We start from the raw sequence: 22,465 nt of genomic DNA, 5'->3' as shown, positions 1-22,465 counted from the left end.
TTAAGAAAATTGAAATCATATCAAGCATCTTTTCTGACCACAATGCTATGAAATTAGAAATCAATTACAGGGGAAAACATGTAAGAAACACAAACACATGGAGGCTAAACAGTACATTACTGTATAACCAAGAGATTACTGAAGAAATCAAAGAGGAAATCAAAAAATACCTAGAGACAAATGACAATGAAAACACGATGTTCCAGAACCTATGGGATGCAGCAAAAGCAGTTCTAAGAGGGAAGTTTATGGTTCTACAAGCCTACCTCAAGAAACAAGAAAAATCTCAAATAAACAATCTAACCTTACAACTAAAGAAACTAGAGAAAGAAGAACAAACAAAACCCAAAATTAGCAGAAGGAAAGAAATCATAAATATCAGAGCAGAAATAAATGAAATAGAAACAAAGACAACAATAGCAAAGACCAATAAAACTAAAAGATGGTTCTTTGAGAAGATAAACAACATTGATAAACCGTTAGCCAGACTCATCAAGAAAAAGAGGAAGAGGACTCAAATCAATAAAATTAGAAATGAAAAAGGAGAAGTTACAGCAGACAGTGCAGAAATACAAAGCATCCTAAGAGACTACTACAAGCAACTCTGTGCCAATAAAATGGACAACCTGGAAGAAATGGACAAATACTTGGAAAGGTGTAACCTTCCAAGACTGAACCAGGAAAAAACAGAAAATATGAACAGAACAATCACAAGCAATGAAATTGACACTGGGATTAAAAATCTTCCAACAAACCGAGCTCTAGGACCAGATGGCTTCACAGGTGAATTCTATCAAACATTTAGAGAAGAGCTAACAACTATCCTTCTCAAACTCTTCCAAAAGATAGCAGAGGAAGGAACACTCCCAAACCCATTCTATGATGCCACCATCACCGTGATTCCAAAACCAGACAAAGATACTACAAAAAAAGAAAATTAAAGACCAATACCACTGACGAATATAGATGCAAAAGTCCTCAAGAAAATACTAGCAAACAGAATCCAACAACACATTAAAAGGATCATACACCATGATCAAGTGGGATTTATTCCAGGGATGCAAGGATTCTTCAATATATGCAAATCAATCAATGGGATACACCATATTAACAAATTGAAGAATGAAAACCATATGATCATCCAATAGATGCAGAAAAGGCTTTGACAAAATTCAACACCCATTTATGATAAAAACTCTCCAGAAAGTGAGCATAGAGGGAACCTATCTCAACATAATAAAGGTCATGTACGACAAACCCCCAGCAAACATCATTCTCAATGGTGAAAAGCTGAAAGCATTTTCTCTAAGATCAGGTACAAGACAAGGATGTCCACTCTCACCGCTGTTTTTCAAGATAGTTTTGGAAGTCCTAGCCACATCAATCAGAGAAGAAAAAGAAATAAAAGGAATACAATTTGAAAAAGAAGTATAGCTGTCACTGTTTGCAGAGGACATGATACTATACATAGAGAATCCTAAAAACGCCACCAGAAAACTATGAGAGCTAATGAATGAATTTGGTAAAGTTGCAGGATGCAAGATTAATGCCCAGAAATCTCTAGCATTCCTATACAGTAATGATGAAAAATCTGAAAGAGAAATTAAGGAAACACTCCGATTTACCATTGCAACAAAAAGAATAAAATACCTAGGAATAAACCTACCTAGAGAGACAAAAGACCTATATGCAGAAAACTGTAAGACACTGATGAAAGAAATTAAAGATGATACAAACAGATGGAGAGATATACCATGTTCTTGGATTGGAAGAATCAATATTGTGAAAATGACTATACTACCAAAGCAATCTACAGATTCAATGCAATCCCTATCAAATTACCAATGGCATTCTTTTACGGAACTAGAACAAATCATCTTAAAATTCGTATGGAGACACAAAAGACCCTGAGTAGCCAAAGCAGTCTTGAGGGAAAAAAATGGAGCTGGAGGAATCAGACTCTCTGACTTCGGACTATACTACAAAGCTACAGTAATCAAGACAATATGGTACTGGCACAAAAACAGAAACAGTGATCAATGGAACAAGATAGAAAGCCCAGAGATAAACCCACGCACATATGGTCAGCTAATCTATGACTAAGGAGGCAAGGATATACAATGGAGAAAAGACAGTCTCTTCAATAAGTGGTGTTGGGAAAACTGGACAGCTACATGTAAAAGAATGATATTAGAACTTTCCCTAACACCGTACACAAAAATAAACTCAAAATGGATTAGAGACCTAAATGTAAGACTGGACACTATAAAACTCTTAGAGGAAAACATAGGAAGAACACTCTTTGAAGTAAATCACTGCAAGATGTTTTTTGGTCCACCTCCTAGTGTAATGGTAATAAAAACAAAAATAAGCAAATAGGACCTAATGAAACTTCAAAAGTTTGCACAGCAAAGGAAACCATAAACAAGATGAAAAGACGACCCTCAGAATGGAGAAAATATTTCCAGAGAATCAACGGACAGAGGATTAATCTCCAAAACATATAAACAGCTCATGCAGCTCAATATTAAAAAAAAACAACAACCACCCAATCCAAAAATGGGCAGAAGACCTAAATAGACATTTCTCCAAAGAAGACATGCAGATGGCCAAGAAGCACATGAAAAGCTGCTCAACATCACTAATTATTAGAGCAATGCAAATCAAAACTACAATGAGGTATCACCTCACACCAGTTTGAATGGGCATCATCAGAATATCCACAAACAACAAATGCTGGAGAGGGTGTGGAGTAAATGGAACCCTCTTGCACTGTTGGTGGGAATGTAAATTGATACAGCCACTATGGAGAACAGTATGGAGTTTCCTTTAAAAACTAAAAATAGAATTACCATATGCCCCAGCAATCCCACTACTGGGCATATACCCAGAGAAAACCATAATTCATAAAGACACATGCACCCCAATGTTAATTGCAGCACTATTTACAATAGCCAGGTCATGGAAGCACCCTGAATGCCCATCGACAGGTGAATGGATAAAGAAGATGTGGACATATATACAATTGAATATTACTCAGCCATAAAAGAGAATGAAATTGGGTCATTTGTTGAGACGTGGATGGATCTAGAGACTGTCATACAGAGTGACGTAAGTCAGAAAGAGAAAAACAAATATCGTATATTAACGCAGGTATGTGGAGCCTAGAAAAGTGGTACAGATGAACCTTTTTGTAGGGCAGAAGTTGAGACACAGATGTAGAGAGCAAACATATGGACACCAAAGGGGGAAAGACGTGGTGGGGTGGGGGTGGTGTTGTGCTGAATTGGGCGATTGGGATTGACATGTATACACTGATGTGTATAAAATTGATGACTAATAAGAACCTGCTGTATAAAAAAAAATCACCATTGTCATTAAAATCATGTTCTCAGAAAAAAACAAAAATGTGTAAGGTAATTTTTTTCATGAATTGGCTAACATGGTCCCTGCCTTTTAAATGTGAATGGGGTCAGAACTTCTCTCCTAGTTTTGTTCTTTCTGAATTCCTATTCTCAGATTAGACACTGGAACCCATTTTAAGAATTTAGTGAAATTTTTATGACACGCGAGCTCTTTGAAAGCTAAGAAATTGTCATCTTTTATCCCTAGTGACTAGCATAAGGCCAGGCATATTGTTTCTAATAAGTGCTGTTGAGTGTGGAATATAAATGTGAGTCACTCCACTTATTTAAAGAGAATAAGCTCTTTGTATGTGAACCAGAACATAGAAGAATGGTGGCTTTTTGTAAGAAGAAAATAGCAAGTTATCCTATTCTTTTAAAGCACATGTGTATTAAGTCCTAACATTTTTCTCTAAATACTGTATTATATTGTAGAAGGAATGAGTTTTAGACTCATGCCAAATAATAATGTCGTAGGCAGTAGCATGCATCAACCAATGACGAAGGTGCCCAGTGTGTAGATAAATATACTGAAGAATTTAGAATTTTCCCCAGGACGTTAACACCAGTCACTATACTGTAAACAGAGTCAGCCAGCTTGAATAAAGACCAGGAAAAAAATTCATTACAACCAGAGTGACTCAATCATTTATTAATCTAAGAGCTATATTAGGCAGAGTTAAAAATTAAAAAGAAGTGGGAGACGCAGCTCATAACCTCTTTACTCTTAAAAGGCATTAATGAGATTTTTTTAGTTTATAAAAGTTACCTGACTTTTTAGTCAGGGATACGATACCATGCCTCTGTTCTGGTGGAACAGCGGGTTCCCGTCCTCATTTACCATTCATTCTCCTATGTTTATCAATTGGAGAAATTCTTATATAGGATCAGAAAAAATCTATACAGACAAATCTGATCAAGTACCTTAGCAAGACTCTCCCACTGAGAAAGTATTGGGTTGGCCAAAAGTTCATTCAGGTTTTTCCAAAACATCTTAGGGAAAAACCTGAATAATCTTTTTAGCCAACCCAGTAGATCCTCAGACCTTTAGGTCATAATGTATTAAATTACATCTTAACTTGCTCTTTCTTTCAGGAACTTTATGACTAATTAGGAACTATGGGACTTAGCATTTTCTGATCTCAATGACAATAGTCATCACCATAGAGTTCTCATTAGTATATCAACACTTTATTTCCTTTGAGTGTGTATTACAGTCGTCCCTTGGTAGCCATGGAGTATTGGTTCCAGGACCCCCTGCAGATATTAAAATCTGCAGATGCTCAAGTCCTTTATATATCTAGGCTAAGTATAGTCGACCCTCCATATCCTTGTGTTCTGCACCCTTGGATCATCAATGGTTGGTTGAATCCACAAATGTAGAACCCTGAGATACGGAGGACCAGCTCTTTATACTCTGTGGTTCATCAGCCCTTTCCCTCCATCTACTTAGTCGTTGTATCTGTGGTCTTTAGATAGAAGTGGGCTTGAAGAGAGAGGAAGATAAGGGGAGGAGGATCACATGGGTATGATTCTAATAGTCTACTTGATCTTACTGGGAAAACTCGTCAATAACTGTGTCTTCAAAGAATGAATATATCTCTATATCTCTGTCTTAAAATTGAAAATCATCCTATAAAAACTTAAACAAAGTGCATTATTTTACTCTAAATGAAAGCCAGGGGGAACTCAGGGCAGACTTTGCAAAAGGTGTTCGACTGGGCAGAGAGAGAAAATGAGCAGTGGCTTCCTTGAACTAAGAGCTCATGAGCACATTTGACTTCTATGGACACAGTACTACCACCCATACGGCCAGTTTGGTAGTGAAAAGTCTCATCAGGTAAAGGTGCTCACTGCGTCCTCATTGTGTGAGGACACAGACCTCTCTGCAAATAATCAATTATTATCTAGTGATTCAAAATACAGAATTCAAACATAGAGATACTTGTTATGCACATACTGTATGTAAGATATATATATATATATATATATATATATATATATATATATATATATATAATCTTAGTGCTAAGCTCTGGGTTTGGATAATTGAAAAAGGTGCTCTCAGGGACCTGAAAATGAGAGAGGAAGATAATAAAAAGAAGCCAAATATGTTGAGGATATATATTTATATATACATATACATATGGCTGTATAGAAGTGAACAGATAAATTCAGATCTCCTTAATGCCTTTGCAAACCTTACGTTCCAATGGGGAAGAAAAGGAGAGCTACAAATCAAAATATGAAATAATACAAATATCAGGATATAAAAAAACCTTAAGTTCACTTTGATGGGTACATACACGTTTGTATGGATGTGCACATGTGTGCATGTGCTCTATGTTACGTTACTAGTATCTCAACATTAATTTCTGTGTGTGGAAAAGTGGGAAAAGTATACAGTAAGCTGTTACTTATAGCAAAAGGTAGTAAGATCCTTTAGCAGATTTATAAAGATATGGCCGTTGTGTTCCTTTTGATAACGGGACGAAGAAGCCGTGCTGTTTCCCATTTTACTCTTCTTCCCCAACTAGGAGATGATCATGACAGCTTAATAGCTGTGCTCTGAAGTGATGTTACAGCAGCCCGCTTGGTGTCTAGGCTGCTCCTTCAGTACTGAACGGCTAGTGAGCTATTTCTAAGGGAAAAGGAGGTATTATGGGAACACTGTTCTCTAATGTACTCAGTAGGTCATAGGATTAGCTTAGCAATTAATAAAAATATATTTTAAATACCCTAAAATTTTGTGTAGGAAACATTACCATAAAAAATAATTACGCATTAACAAACTGCTTCTCATGGCAACTGTTGAGCAGTTAGAATATCACCCAAGTTTAACAGATAAGAAAGCTTGAGACTAGCATGGGTATGCATGTCTTGCCGTGGCTTACATGAAGAATTAATTCGGAAAGCTTGTCTTTTCTCCGATTCTATGCCGTATTCCCATCTTTCTTGGACAAACTCCAAAATTCCTTTCCCTTACATGAATACTTAATATTCTTCTTACTGATCCTCCCTATATAATCTTGTTGACAATACTTGGCCATTTTCCTGTTCATGTCAATAGACATTTTTGTTAGTAAAATTTTTAGGGAAAGTTTATGATGTATACTAAATAGGTATCTTACTTTTTAATAAATGGACTAAAAGTAATTACACTGAAATGTTTTCTTCATAGTATCAATTTACTAGTAAAGCATATTCGGTAATACCGCACATCCCATTAGCACTCCCAGAATTTGAGGAGCACACAAATGTGACTCTGCTTGGGTGTAGTTCACAAGTTTTGTCTGGGGTAGGGCCAGCTCATTTTTGGACCAGGAGAATTCATCAGTATGCGAGTAGTAGTTTACCTCCTTGCTGGGAGCTTTTTGAGATGGGACCTTGAGAGGTAAATGCCTGCAATCCAAGCCCTTTACCTGAAGAAATGAATTCCTGTGCCCAGGATCTCATTGTCCTTCAGATACAGATGTATCATAATTTATCATATGTCTGTAACCCAATGTTGGTTCCAGCTCTAAAATGCAAATCTCATTCCCATGCCCCTGTTGCCTCCTCAGAGGTGACTTGAAGGAACATATAGACACTATCTCTGACAATATCTGCTTTCAAAATGTCTGAAAGGTGAGGGATTTTGTAATGTATGCTTTCAATTCTGTTACGTAGACTACTGTGACTTTCACAAGACACGTGTAGGCCAGAGTACATAAAATTTGATTAAAACTGTGGACTTTGTTTACACATAGGAGAGAATTTTGAACTCACTTAACAGATGCCTTCACAACCTTGATACCAGTCAGTGGAAAGTGCAGAGTATGCTGCAAAAAATCAATATACCATTCGCTTTGGACATTTCAAAAGAAGATAGAGATTTTGAAGTGAAAAATATATTTGTCCTCAAATAATTCATTTTAGCTCTACTTCCAGAGCTCTTTAACTTTTTCTTTTTTCCCCCTGCTACGATGTTGATTAAAGCAAGCATTAGCAAAATGAAATCCCCAGATTGAGCACTGAGTCTGGTCCAGAATAGGTCTTTCAAAATGTTCAATGAATGAGTACATAATATTTATCTTCTTCTATCATATGGGTTATATAATCTAGCAGCAAAGGAAAACACTAATTACCAGCATTTTTTCAGCAACTACTACATTATTTCTTTCTAGAAAAGTGTATTTTTTTCAGTACCTGTGTCTTCTGATTCATATGCATACAAATATTTCAGTCGTAAATGGTCTGATCACTGAAGTATAGAGAGAGGTCTGAGAGTATTGAAACACAAATCAACAAAAAAAAGCTGTTAGGTAAAAAAGCAGTAAGTTCAAAACAATTCAGTAACACAAGTAACCTCTAGTGCAAGGTATATGTATTTTAATATTTTTAACATTTCATAGCTCACTGCCATCCTATATATAGGCCTTTTTTGTTTTTTAGCTTATACTATTCTAAAAGCTCTGAAATGCAATTGTTTCTACCTTTGGAAAGATTTTGTCTTCCAGTTTATTGCAATGCCTCCCAAACAAAAATGGAATTTTTTTTTTCTTGGCAAACATGGATTGAAATAAACTAAATTCTAAAAACTTTATTATTTGAAAATTACTTCTCAGGAAAAGTTTAAGCCATTGCTTTGAACTGTCAGATAAACACAGATCACTGTGTTTATCATAATCATTTCACAATTAACTCCTATGTTTTTAAAATAAGCAATAATACCATTTATGTAAGAAATAAGTACCATTCTGTAATAATTTAAAAATGCATACACACACGTGCATTGATATTGAGAATATTTTTTAAATAGTGTATTTGGGATTTTTGGTGTTGTTATTAGATGTCTTTTATTTTTGGTAAGAATGTTTACAAAACCACTTTCAGAATAGAAGCAATTATTACAATGACTGTATCAGTTAATTTGAACACAAGGACAGTTGTTTGTCTTCAAATAGTTTCTTCTAGTCATCCAGTATGTGAAATTGTTGATAATTTAGCCAAAGATAAAGACGATTGTGCAAAAGGGAATTTCAGTCCATATTATTCTGATGGGCTATTTGGTGTGATTTCACCATGTGTAATTTGTCAAATCTTCATTTGTCTTACTTGCTTGCTTACATAAATCCAAATGATAGAGGTGCCTCCTAGTAGAAATAGGCGTGGATAAAAAAAAAAAAAAATCATCCTCAATCCTTTGGTTGATTAGACAGGGCAGATATTTTCAGTCTTAAATATGCTTACCGTGGAATTATAATACGACGTGAATCCCTCCTTACAGAAATTTTGTTCAGCAAACACTTGCACTGCCTCTATGTGTACAGTCTGTGGGGTGCTCTGAATGAGACACCATAGAAAGAAATCAAGGACATGAGCCCTCTCATTCAACTTCTGAGACTTCACTGGGTGGTAAATATTTCAATGTCTATATTCTAGGTGGGAAAATATAATTTAACTTGTCAAAAACTTTATGTTGTTCAGCAGATGAAATTGTAAGGAAATGCACCTAAGATCCAGTCGTGCTAATAAAACTAACATTTTGATGTGCAGAGTTTTTAATAAGTAAGCCCAATGGAAACCTAGTGCCCAAGAAAAATGCCATTTTGATATTTTTCTCAGGGCCTGTGAGTGGGGTAGCATTCAGTTAGGTTTACTTAATTTCTTCAATTAATTAATTGATTAAGTCATTAAAAGTTTCCAGGATTCTGTGGATTCTATAGAACAGCTTCTGTGAGCTGCCAGGTTCTATGAGAATTAAATATATGTGCGAATAAATACATATATAAATTAAAGAGAAATAGTTCATAATTCTCATATGAGAATTATGTCTCAATGAGACAAATATACATGAATAAATGAGTAAATGTGTTTATAGGAGGGTGAGAAGGAAGATGCCCTTTTTTCTAGTAATAATTTATATCTGGAGGCAGGTTAAGTATATATGATACATATTATTAGATGGCTTTTAACCCTGACTTTTTAATTTTCTATAGATAGCAATGGTTGAAAGAATGAGTTTTGAGTTTTGACATCAAATAGGCTTGAGTTTAAATTCTATCTTGTCATTTATTAATATCTGATATGGGCAAATTCCTTAACCTTATTAACCATCTTGTCCTTACTTGTAAAGTAGGGCAATAAAAGTACTTCCTTATAGATTTGTTATGGGTATGAATAAATCAATGCATGCAAACCATGGAAAATAGTCACCTCTCAACAGCTTTCATTATTATTAACAGTAGTACTAGAGGAACAAAATATTTCAAGTGTTTATGGAAGTGAAGAGTTTTCCCTTTCCTTTATAAAACCCAGTAAAATGTAATTATTGAAGAGATTCAGAGTGATGTGTTGGTGAAAGAAGAGGCGTAGACCACATTGACAACCCAGGCATCTTTCCTTCATGCAGTAAGTTAAATCAACATTAGTTGTACATATACTGTGTTCTAGGCCAGGCTCATTGCTAGCACTAGGGAAGAAAGAGTGAACTTGAGAAACATGATGCCTGTTTTAAGGGATTTACAGTCTAGTGGTGAAGAGAGGTCCATTTTATTATTTTTTTAATTTTGTTTTATTTTTTATTAAAATATAGTTGATTTACATTGTTGTGTTAGTTTCAGGTGTACAGCAAAGTGATTCAGTTTTACATATATATTTTTTTCAGATTACTTTCCCTTATAGGTTATTACAAAATATTCAGTATAGTTCCCTGTGCTATACAGTAGGTCCTTGTTGGTTATCTATTTTATATATAGTAGTGTGTTTCTGTTACTCCCAAACTCCCAATTTATCCCCTCCCCTTCCCCTTTGGTAACCATAAATTTGTTAGGCCTGTGGGTCTATTTCTGTTTTGTACATGAGTTCATTTATATCAGTTCTTTTTAGATTCCACATATAAGCAATATCATGGTATTTGTTTTTCTCTATCTGGCTTACTTCACTTCTTATGACAATCTCTAGGTCCATCCACGTTGCTGCAAATTACATTATTTCATTCTTTTTTATGGCTGAGTAGTCTTCCATTGTATATATGTACCACATCTTCTTTATTCAGTCATCTGTCGATGGACATTTAGGTTGCTTCCATGTCTAGGCTACTGTGAATAGTGCTACTATGAACCCTGGGGTGCATGTATCTTTTCGAAAAGACACACCCATTTTATTTATTTTTTTATTTTACTTATTTTTCTATACAGCAGGTTCTTATTAGTCATCCATTTTATGCATATCAGTGTATACATGTCAATCTCAATCTCCCAATTCATCACACCACCACCCCCACCACCCGCTGCTTTCCACCCTTGGTGTCCATACGTTTTTTCTCTACTTCTGTGTCTCAATTTCTGTCCTGCAAACTGGTTCATCTGTACCATTTTCCAGGTTCCACAAATATGCGTTAATATATGATATTTGTTTTTCTCCTTCTGACTTGCTTCACTCTGTATAGCAGTCCCTAGATGCATCCATGTCTCTACAAATGACCCAATTTCGTTACTTTTTATGGCTGAGTAATATTCCATTGTATATATGTCCACATCTTCTTTATCCATTCGTCTTTCGATGGGCATTTAGGTTGCTTCCATGACCTGGCTATTGTAAAGAGTGCTGCAGTGAACATTAGGGTGCATGTGTCTTTTTGAATTATGGTTTTCTCAGGGTATATGCCCAGTAGTGGGATTGCTGGGTCATATGGTAATTCTATTTTTAGTTATTTAAGGAACCTCCATACTGTTCTCCATAGTGGCTGTATCAATCCAACAGTGCAAGAGGGTTCCCTTTTCCCCACACCCTCTCCTGCATTTCTTGTTTGTAGATTTTCTGATGATGCCCATTCTAACTGGTGTGAGGTGATACCTCATTGTAGTTTTGATTTGCATTTCTCTAATAATTAGTGATGTTGAGCAGCTTTTCATGTGCTTCTTGGCCATCTGTATGTCTTCTTTGGAGAAATGTCTATTTACATCTTCTGCCCATTTTTGGATTGGGTTGTTTGTTTATCTAATATTGAGCTGCATGAGCTGTTTATATATTTTGGAGATTAATCCTTTGTCCGTTGATTCGTTTGCAAATATTTTCTCCCATTCTGAGGGTTGTCTTTTCATCTTGTTTATGGGTTCATTTGCTGTTCAAAAGCTTTGAAGTTTCACTAGGTCCCATTTGTTTATTTTTGTTTTTATTTCCATTACTCTAGGAGGTAGATCAAAAAATATCTTGCTGTGATTTATGTCAAAGAGGGTTCTTCCTATGTTTTCCTCTAAGAGTTTTATAGTGTCCAGTCTTACATTTAGGTCTCAAATCCATTTTGAGTTTATTTTTGTGTATGGTGTTAGGGAGTGTTCTCATTTCATTCTTTTACATGTAGCTGTCCAGTTTTCCCAGCACCACTTACTGAAGAGACTGTCTTTTCTCCATTGTACATCCTTGCCTCCTTTGTCATAGATTAGTTGATCATATGTGCGTGGGTTTACCTCTGGGCTTTCTATCTTGTTCCATTGATCTATATTTCTGTTTTTGTGCTAATACCGTATTGTCTTGATTACTGGAGCTTTGTACTATAGTCTGAAGTCAGGGAGTCTGATTCCTCCAGCTCCATTTTTTTCCCTCAAGACTGCTTTGGCTATTTGGGATCTTTTGTGTCTCCATACAAATTTTAAGATATTTTGTTCCAGTTCTGTAAAAAATGCCATTGGTAGTTTGATAGGGATTGCATTGAATCTGTAGATTGCTTTGGGTAGTATAGTCATTTTCACAATATTGATTCTTCCAATCCAAGAACATGGTATATCTCTCCATCTTTTGGTGTCATCTTTAATTTCTTTCATCAGTGTCTTATAGTTTTCTGCATACAGGTCTTTTGTCTCCCTAGGTAGGTTTATTCCTAGGTATTTTATTCTTTTTGTTGCAGCAGTAAATGGGAGTGTTTCCTTAATTTCTCTTTCAGATTTTTCATCATTAGTGTATAGGAATGCCAGAGATTTCTGGGCATTGATTTTGTATCCTGCAACTTTACCAAATTCATTGTTTAGCTCTAGTACTTTTCTGGTGGCATCTTTAGGATTGTCTGTGTAGAGTATCATGTCATCTGCAAACAGTGACACTTTCACTTCTTCTTTTCCAATTTGTATTCCTTTTTTTTTCTTTTTCTTCTCTGATTGCCATGGCTAAGACTTCCAAAGCTATGTTGAATAATAGTGGTGAGAGTGGACATCCTTGTCTTGTTCCTGATCTTAGAGGAAATGCTTTCAGCTTTTCACCATTGAGAATGATGTTTGCTGGGGGTTTGTCGTATATGGCCTTTATTATGTTGAGGTAGGTTCGCTCTTTGCCCATTTTCTGGAGAGTTTTTATCATAAATGGGTATTGAATTTTGTCAAAAGCTTTTTCTGCATCAATTCAGATAATCATCTGGTTTTTATTCTTCAATTTGTTAATATGGTGTATCCCATTGATTGATTTGAGTTTATTAAAGAATTCTTGAATCTCTGGGAAAAATCCCACTTGATCATGGTGTGTGATCCTTTTAATGTTTTGTTGGATTCTGTTTGCTAGTATTGAGGAGTTTTGCATCTATATTCATCAGTGATATTGGTCTTTAATTTTCTTTTTTTTTGTAGTATCTTTGTCTGGTTTTGGAATCACGGTGATGGTGGCATCATAGAATGGGTTTGGGAGTGTTCCTTCCTCTGCTATCTTTTGGAAGAGTTTGAGAAGGATAGTTGTTAGCTCTTCTCTAAATGTTTGATAGAATTCACCTGTGAAGCCATCTGGTCCTAGAGCTCGGTTTGTTGGAAGATTTTTAATCCCAGTGTCAATTTCATTGCTTGTGATTATTCTGTTCATATTTTCTGTTTTTTCCTGGTTCAGTCTTGGAAGGTTACACCTTTCCAAGTATTTGTCCATTTCTTCCAGGTTGTCCATTTTATTGGCACAGAGTTGCTTGTAGTAGTCTCTTAGGATGCTTTGTATTTCTGCACTGTCTGCTGTAACTTCTCCTTTTTCATTTCTAATTTTATTGATTTGAGTCCTCTTCCTCTTTTTCTTGATGAGTCTGGCTAATGGTTTGTCAATTTTGTTTATCTTCTCAAAGAAAAATTTTTTAGTTTTATTGATCTTTGCTATTGTTTTCTTTGTTTTTATTTCATTTACTTCTGCTATGATCTTTATGATTTCTTTCCTTCTGCTAACACTGGGTTTTGTTTGTTTTTCTTTCTCTAGTTCCTTTAGGTGTGAGGTTAGATTGTTTATTTGAGATTTTTCTTGTTTTTTGATGTAAGCTTCTATAGCTATAAACTTCCCTCTTAGAACTGCTTTTGCTGCATCCCATAGGTTTTGTATTGTCATCTTTTCATTGTCATTTGTCTCTGGGTAGTTTTTGATTTCCTTTTTGATTTCTTCACTGATATCTCGGTAATTTAGGAATGTATTGTTTAGCCGCCATGTGTTCGTGATTTTTACATTTTTTCCCCTGTAATTGATTTCTAATTTCATAGCATTGTGGTCAGAAAACGTGCTTGATATGATTTCAGTTCTCTTAATTTTACTGAGGCTTGATTTGTGACCCAAGATGTGATCTGTCCTGGAGAATGTTCCATGCACATTTGAGAAGAAAGTGTGATCTGCTGTTTTCGGATGGAATGTCCTATAAATATCAATTAAATCCAGGTGGTCTACTATGTTATTTAAAGCTTGTGTTTCCTTTTTAATTTTCTGTTTCGATGATTTGTCCATTTGTGTGAGTTGTTAAAGTCCCCCACTCTTATTGTGTTACTTTCGATTTCCTGTTTTATAGCTGTAAGCAGTTGCCCTATGTATTGAGGTGCTCCTATGTTGGGTGCATATATATTTATAATCGTTATTTCTTATTCTTGGATTGATTCCTTGATCATTATGTAGTGCCCTTCCTTGTCTCTTGTAACATTCTTTATTTTAAAGTCTATTTTATCTGATATGAGTATTGCTACTCCAGCTTTCTTTTGACTTCCATTTGCATGGAATATCTTTTTCCATCCCCTCACTTTCAGTCTGAATGTGTCCCTAGGTCTGAAGTGGGTCTCTTGTAGACAACATATATATGGGTCTTGTTTTTGTATCCATTCAGCAAGCCTGTGTCGTTTGGTTGGAGCCCTTAATCCATTTACGTTTAAGGTAATGATCGATATTTATGTTCCTATTACCATTTTCTTAATTGTTTTGGGTGTGTTTTTGTAGGTCCTTTCCTTCTCTTGTGTTTCCCACTTAGAGAAGTTCCTTTAGCATTTGTTGTAGAGCTGGTTTGGTGGTGCTGAATTCTCTTAGCTTTTTCTTATCTGTAAAGCTTTTGATTTCTCCATCGAATCTGAACGAGATCCTTTGCTAGGTAGAGTAATCTTGGTTGTACGTTTTTCCCTTTCATCACTTAAGGTATATCATGCCACTCCCTTCTGGCTTGTAGAGTTTCTGCTGAGAAATCAGTTGTTAACCTTATGGGGATTCCCTTGTACGTTATTTGTTGTTTTTCCCTCGCTGCTTTCAATAATTTTTCTTTGTCTTTATTTTTTGCCAATTTGATAACTATGTGTCTTGGTGTGTTTCTCCTTGGGTTTATCCTGTATTGGACTCTCTGCACTTCCTTTACTTTGGTGGCTATCTCCTTTCCCATGTTAGGGAATTTTCATGTATAATCTCTTCAAATATATTTTCGGGTCCTTTCTCTGTCTCTTCTCCTTCTGGGACCCCTATAATGCGAATTTTGTTGCGTTTACTGTTGTCCCAGAGGTGTCTTAGGCTGTCTTCATTTCTTTTCATTCTTTTTTCTTTATTCTGTTCCACAGCAGTGAATTCCACCATTCTGTCTTCCAGGTCGCTTATCCATTCTTCTGGCTCAGTTATTCTTCTATTGATTCCTTCTAGTATTTTTCATTTCAGTTATTGTATTGGTCACCTCTGTTTGTTTGTTCTTTTTTCTTCTAGATCTTTGTTAAACATTTCTTGCATCTTCTCGATCTTTGCCTCCATTCTTTTTGAGGTCCTGGATCATCTTCACTATCATTATTCTGAATTATTTTTCTGGAAGATTGCCTATTTCCACTTCATTTAGCTGTTTTCCTGGAGTTTTTTCTTGTTCCTTCCTCTGGTACATAGCCTCTGCCTTTTCATCTTGTCTGTCTTTCTGTGAATGCATTGTTTGTTGCACAGGCTGCAGGATTGTTGTTCTTCTTGCTTTTGCTCTCTGCCCTCTGGTGGATGAGGCTATCTAAGAGGCTTGTGGAAGTTTCCTGATGGGAGGGACTTGACAGAACCATTTTAAACCAACAAATAAAATAATTAGAAACAGTGGTAAGTACTATAAAGAACGCACAAAAATCTGAGGTAGAAAATAATGACCTTATGGCAGGGGAATCATGGAAGTCCTCACTGAGGAGGTGACCTTCAAGCTGACATCCAGTGGGATACTGGGTGGAGGCACCCAGAGCATGTGCAAAGGCTCTGAGGGGGAAAAACACATGGTTTGTTTCATTATCATTACCAGCAGCAGCAGCAAATTGTCTTGCTGCAAATCAGGAGTTGTAATTTTGATGAATTCATGCTTGTTTAGATTTATATTTGTATCACCAAACTAATTGGTATTTCAAGAAGTTATAAACCCAATGATTTCAGTATTTTTGAAAATAGATGCCATCTGTGTACTTTAAAAAATCAAACAAAGGAAACAAAACTTTTGGCTTCTTATTTAGAGAGTTAATGTAAAAAGCTAACTGTGTGTTCCACCCTGTGGTCATTACTCCTTCTAAGGGGAGAGGCAGGACCTAAAAATAATAACACTATAAGTAGATACTAGGTTAGGAAGCTTTGAAATAGACTTTATGGGACCCACAGTAATATATTCTCTCTATTTTATATTATACCATATCTGGGTCATCGTAAAATACCCAGAATAAAATTTTTGTCTTTGGAGAGCCACATTTAGGTCGGCCACTTTCCACAGGGATGCTAGATTGCTCCTGGGAGCAGTGCTCTCCAGCAGGATGAAGACCAGAGTGCCCTTGGAAATAGAAGGAGACAAAGGAATTGGATTCAGATATAATACCCTCATCCTCACTTAAAATATGAAAAGTTCAATAACTCCACCAAAGTCTCTGAAAACCTAATAGCACTTCTAATAGCTCTTCTGAAATAACTCCCCTCCCCTCAGGACCTAGCATTCTTCCCAGAGTTATGTGAAATATGTTTTCAAAAAGCACTGTCTAGACCAGTGCTTTTTCTACCTTTTCATTTCCACACCACACCTGTAAAATTGTTTCAGCTTTACAGCCCTGTTTTGGTAAATACATTTAACTCTCAATTACCTTCACCAATGAAGGGGAGCGTTAGTGCAGATAATTGAAATTGGTGAATAATCTGCTCCATTGGGCTGTAGCCAGCTCCTCCTACCCAGGCTGAATATTTGTTTGTTTGTTTGTTTTTAATGGGGAGAGAAGGCTGGGCCTGTGCTCAGAAAGAGAAAGAGTCTTAGCTGAAAGAGGATCTTGTCTCCCACCTCTCTGATTAGATTATGATCAGGTCTACAAGCCTGAAGACTTCTGAAGCCTACTTGGAGTAACTACATGTCACTCTACCCCAAAGACCTTCATCTCGATAGGAAAGTGCATGTTGCAGAATCAAAGATGGGCTGTTTAAGAGCCAGAGAGGACTGGGCAAGTGGACATTAACCAAGCACACCAACATCTATGTAATTCTTTTTTTTCTTATTTTAAATTTTTGTTTATTTATTTTTAAATTTTTGTTTATTTATATATTTATTAACATCTTTATTGGAGTATAATTGCTTTACAATGTTATGTTAGTTGCTGCTGTATAACAAAGTGAATCACCTATATGTATACATACATCCCCATATCTCCTCCCTCTTGCATCTCCCTCCCACCCTCCCTATCCCATCCCTCTAGGTGGTCACAGAGCACTGAGCTGATCTCCCTGTGCTATGTAATTCTTAATAAACCTGTGATTTAGTTCTGCTCTTGAAGAAATGGAGGCACAGGCCTCCTTTTTTCTACTTTACTGTTTTTTTTTTTAACCACAGCATTATCACAGAGCAGCTCTTCGTATCTAGGGCATTTCTCTCCTTGAGGAATGTCAACAGAGGCTGTCCAAGTTTTAATATACTCTTTAAAAGATAATTAATGTCACCAAGCTTCTCAAGACAGAATAGTCTCTTTTGTGAGGGGTTCTGGGTGGTGATGACTCAGAGAAGCAGAGATGGCTGACGTGAAGTGATCAGAGAATCATGATTCAATCAAATGGTTCTGCCAGGATCCTAACCCCCAGAGCAGAACTCAGTTCATTGAAAAGATCATTACGACCCTAGGACTGAGCTCCTGCAGACTCTGTGATCTATCAGAACCGTTCTCCTTCTCCCCAGCTGCTCTCCATCTGCTGCTGGACTATCTTTCTCCTTCCCCATCTTCATCCAACTTCATTTCACTTTTTCACATTTTTCCCTGTCCTTCTTTGTGTCTCCTCCTGACATTAGCTTTTGCTTGCCTTCCTGATTTCCATTTCCTATGCCCACTCTTTTATAAAATTTCTTGCTTTAATTTACTTCCTAAATCTTATTTTTAATACCTCCCTTAGCTTCCCACCCCAATATTTTCACTTTCCTCACTCCCTTCTGCCCTAGCATCCTGCATTCTGATTAGATGCCATATGTATAACAAGGTAGACAGATGCTTTGCTGTTAAACTAAAGGGCTTTTTAATCTACCAGAACAGAAACCATGAGCTTTCTTTTTGTTTGAGGACATCAGCAATTCATGGCAAAGGGCTTAGGAATACAAATGAGGGTTTTTTTCTCAAGCAGCATGGAGTCTCAGCATGTCTCTCTTACTCTTTCCTTATTTTACTTGATCTGCAAAGTAAAACTCTGACCATGTGATGGATTCGTAAATACCGCTAATGACGCTTAGATGTCTGTATACACAGTGTTTACACGAGCGGGGGTGGCTGGCATATGTCCATGACTGTCAATGCATTTTACCTATTTATTCATCTACATTTTTTTTTTCCAGTCTGTGACCATTAACAGTGTCGATTTTGATGGGTTTCTCAGGTTGCAATTTCCCAAATCTTTATCCAAATTGAAAGTGCTTTCATTTCTTTCTGGCACTCTCTTTGTAATCGGGCATGTCTTTTGAGTAGATAGTGAAGGCACCCAGACAGCCTGTCAGGCCACATAGCCAGGTAGGTCATGCTATGGTGCTGTTTCTGACAGCCATGACCCTCTAGAGTTCTCCTGGTTTTAGCCCTGATTCAAAAGAGAAAAATGTGAGAAGAGCCAGAAGTTTGGGGGCAAGTTCCCCCCTCCCCCCCCCAGATGAAGACTCTTCTGACCCCAGAGTGTGCTTGGAGAGGAGCTCTGGCCAGCTTCCATCTCTCTTCAGGGTGGGATGGCTCATCTCCCGCAGCAATGGGGCCCCACTGCTGCTTGGCCAATGGGTAACAGCATGGAGTTAAGGATAAGGCTGCCATAGAGGCCGGGTGTCCAAGCCACACCCAGAGCCCCTTACATGGAATCCGTATCCCCAAGTCACCAAGAGTACTAGTGGGACTTCCGCTAAGATGACATTTCAGGGTCCCTCATACCTGTGCCTGCAGTTTTAATAAAGGAGCTTGATGATGTCAGTTTCTCTGACCTATGCGTTCATGATCTTCCCTAGTGTCTGGTTGGCCCCTCTCTTTTTTTCTCTCTGCCATGTTGGTACCTCCTGACTCTACTAACCCAGAAGTCTTCACTCACTAGTAGTACTGGAACACCAGCCTCCTCCACCTCCCCTGGTGAAGAAGGGGCACCAAAGACCTTGCCCATCAGAACCCAACTGACCACACTGGCTCCATTGCACAGGCTCCAATGCTGAGTGTTAGGAAGGCTTTTACGTTACACGGTGGTTCGAAGTTTCTCTAACATGTGCAGAATTGCCATCAACATTGGAAAATACAGTCCTACAATACTTAGCTCTGACTGCCTGGCAAAGCAAGCTCTTATCAAATAAACCGCACCCATAGATTTCTTGAAACCGAGTGACATTTTTCTTAACTCTCTGCAGGCATTTTTAATCTGACTTCACAACTTTGTACTTAGTATTCATATTTTAGAAATGCAGAAACTGAGGAATAGGTAAGAAAGTAGCCTTTCCCACAGAGAGGTTCAAATAAATGATTACAATTGAAGAACTGGTCATATGACCTGTTTTGTTTTTTTTTTTATTTTCCCCCTTCAAGGGAGAAAAAAGTTCATGTTTTCTGCATGAGTGAGATTTCACACTCTAACCAGGTGCTGTGGGACCCAAAAGGGCCACCTGTTATGGAGGTGACATAGGTCGGGAGGTAATTCTCAGCTGTTCCAACAAATAAACATCAACATCACAGGTCACTTCTTTGACCTGCTCTTTGTAGCATCTCACTGTGCAGCCAAGCCATTTATTCCATTTTAATTGAGCAAACCTGGCCTTTTTCTGCCTGTGCCTCTTTTGGCTTGTTTCTGCTACAGTTAACAATGAACATTCTGATAAAAGGAATGGATACTGCATAATCCCAAGTCCACGACCAACAAGGGGGCTTGTGCTTGAACTCACAGGGGCGATGGAGAGCCAACATATTGGCCAAGAAGGCAGGAAGTTAGCGGGGATGGCTGCCCTCAAAGAACCCGGCAGAGCACACGGCTCGGTGGAGTTCACGGCTATTGTAGCTCTCACAAAGGAACCTCTCTGGTCAGTCAGGAGGCCCAGCAGATAAGTCTCTGGGTTTTCTAAGAACTGCAGAATATATGACGTGGAAATCCCCAGCCGGCTGGGTCTAGTCCTTTATGCACAGTAGGAAGTCCAGAAACCGGTCCATCTCTGAGCGCACGAAGATGCATCCGTGAGCACAGTAAACTGCATTCTTCCTCTGCCGGAACCGGCAGTCTCCCCAGGGCGCAGAATCACCAAGTCACAGGATGCTTGGCTCACTAAGCTATTCTGGTCGCTTTGAGTTAGCTCTCTCTTCCCTGCTCCTCTTCAAGAAAGCTTTCTCTATCCCCACACGCTTCAGAACTTCTGTTCACTTTCAAGTTTCTATTTTTTGTTCTTTTGTTAAGATCATTTCTCTTCAAGTCTTTCAAAGCGTCTTTGACGATTCTCAGAGACACAAAGCACTCTTTCGGTGTGTATCCCTGGTTATTTCACGGAGGTGACTGAGGAGGTCTGTGTGTGCCTGTGTGCACGTGGCCCCCTGCATATGGAGCGTGCGGTGCCGGCCTGCCAGTGTGCAGGGCCGTGTAACTGGCACGACAGATTGATCAGGGCAGGTACCCTGTGCGGTCTGAGGGAAGATAGGTTTTCATTCTGTCACTGTGCTGCTTTGTCTCTGTAACCTTATGGAAGTTATACCACCCATCTTCTTCTCTGTAAGGTCAAGATAGTATAGTATATTCATTTGTTCACAGGTAAAAATAATAATAAGCATGGCTTATTATTTTTGTTAAACTGAGTTGACGTTACTTTTTTGTTGACGTATAGTTAATTTTCAATGTTGTGTTAGTTTCAGGTGTACAGCAAAGTGATTCAGCTATATATACATATTTTTTTTCAGTTTTTTTTCCCCTTATAGGTTATTACAAAATGTTGAGTAGGGTTCCCTGTGCTATACAGTAGGTCCTTGCTGGTTATCTATTTTATATATAGTAGTGTACATATGTTCATCCCAAACTCCTAATTTATTATTCTTATAATACTCCTTATTATTTTAATTATTATATTGCGTGATTTTTAAACACTCCATGTGCAAGTACATAGCGCTTAAACACATGCTTCTTTGATTCTCAGCACACCCATTAAAGTGTAAAATTCTGCTGTATAGGAAGACAGCAAGAGTGCAGTGTTCAGAGCCTAATTTCTGCAGTCCCATTTCTACCCCTTACTAGCTGTGCACCCCATGTCCTCCTATGAAATGGATGATAGGGTATTTTCTACTGCATAGGGCTGTTAGGACATTTAATGAGCAGATTAAAAGTGTCTGGCGTCTCAGTAAAGCCTCATAAAAGTGAGCAACGACGTTATGGCTCTTCAGACAACTTAGATCCAGCCCTGCAAGTCTTCTCCTTTCTTGCAACACACCAAGATTTCTCCTGCCTCCAGACACCAGTCTTCTTACTTGCTGTTCTCTTGCTGCCGCCCTCCCCTGCCTCCAGCACCTCCTCTAATGTGTTTCAGCTTTATCTCATCCTTCAGGTCTCACTCACAGGAAGGCCTTTCATGACCATTGATTCTACAGGACATCTTCTCTCCTTTTGCGCTCTATCTCAATATCTTGTTTGCTGTTTATAGTGCTTATCAGAGTTTGAAATTATTGCTTGTCTCTTTAAAGGTGGTTGGTCTGCCCAATGGATTATGATATCCCTGGGAGCAGCCTGTCTTATTGACCATTGAATTCCCTGCCCCAGTTTATTTATTCAGCTTACATTAATTAAGGGTCTGTTTTATGCTTAGCACTTCCCTAGACACTGTAGCTATAGCAATGAGACAAACAAATCTCTGCCTTCATGCCACTTACAGTTTAGTTGGGAACATAAAAAACAAATAGCTGAAATATATGGTGTGGTACAGATGGACAAGTGTTAAGGAGAATAATAAATCATGGAAAAAGGATAAGGGAGGACTGGAGGAGGGACTGCAATTTTGGATAGGAGGGCCAGGAAAGGTCTCACTGTGGACAGGTGCAGGAAGAGTGCTAGAAGTAGAGAGAAGGGCAAGTGCAAAGGCACAGAGGTGGGCGCTCATCTGTTATTTTGAGGAATAGGGAGGAACTCTTTGGGGAGGAGTAGAGCAAGTGAGGAGAGACTAAAAGGAAACGGGTCAGAGAGATGACTGAGGACAATGTATGGGGCCATTGTAAGGAAGCCACGCTTTTAGTCTCAGTGGGCTAAGAAGGTTTGGAGAAGGGGAGTGACTGATGGGTTTTAACAGGATCATTCTGAATACTGAGCTGAGAGTAGATTGAAGAAGGGCTCCAGCAGAAGCAGAAACTATTCCAAGAATCCAGGGGTAGTGGAAACTCAGTAAGTGG

The sequence above is a fragment of the Globicephala melas genome, chromosome 4 (genome assembly GCF_963455315.2).
Source record: "Globicephala melas chromosome 4, mGloMel1.2, whole genome shotgun sequence".
NCBI classification, from domain to species: domain Eukaryota; kingdom Metazoa; phylum Chordata; class Mammalia; order Artiodactyla; family Delphinidae; genus Globicephala; species Globicephala melas.
The sequence above is the reverse complement of the archived record's forward strand: the minus strand, read 5'-3'. Positions refer to the sequence as shown.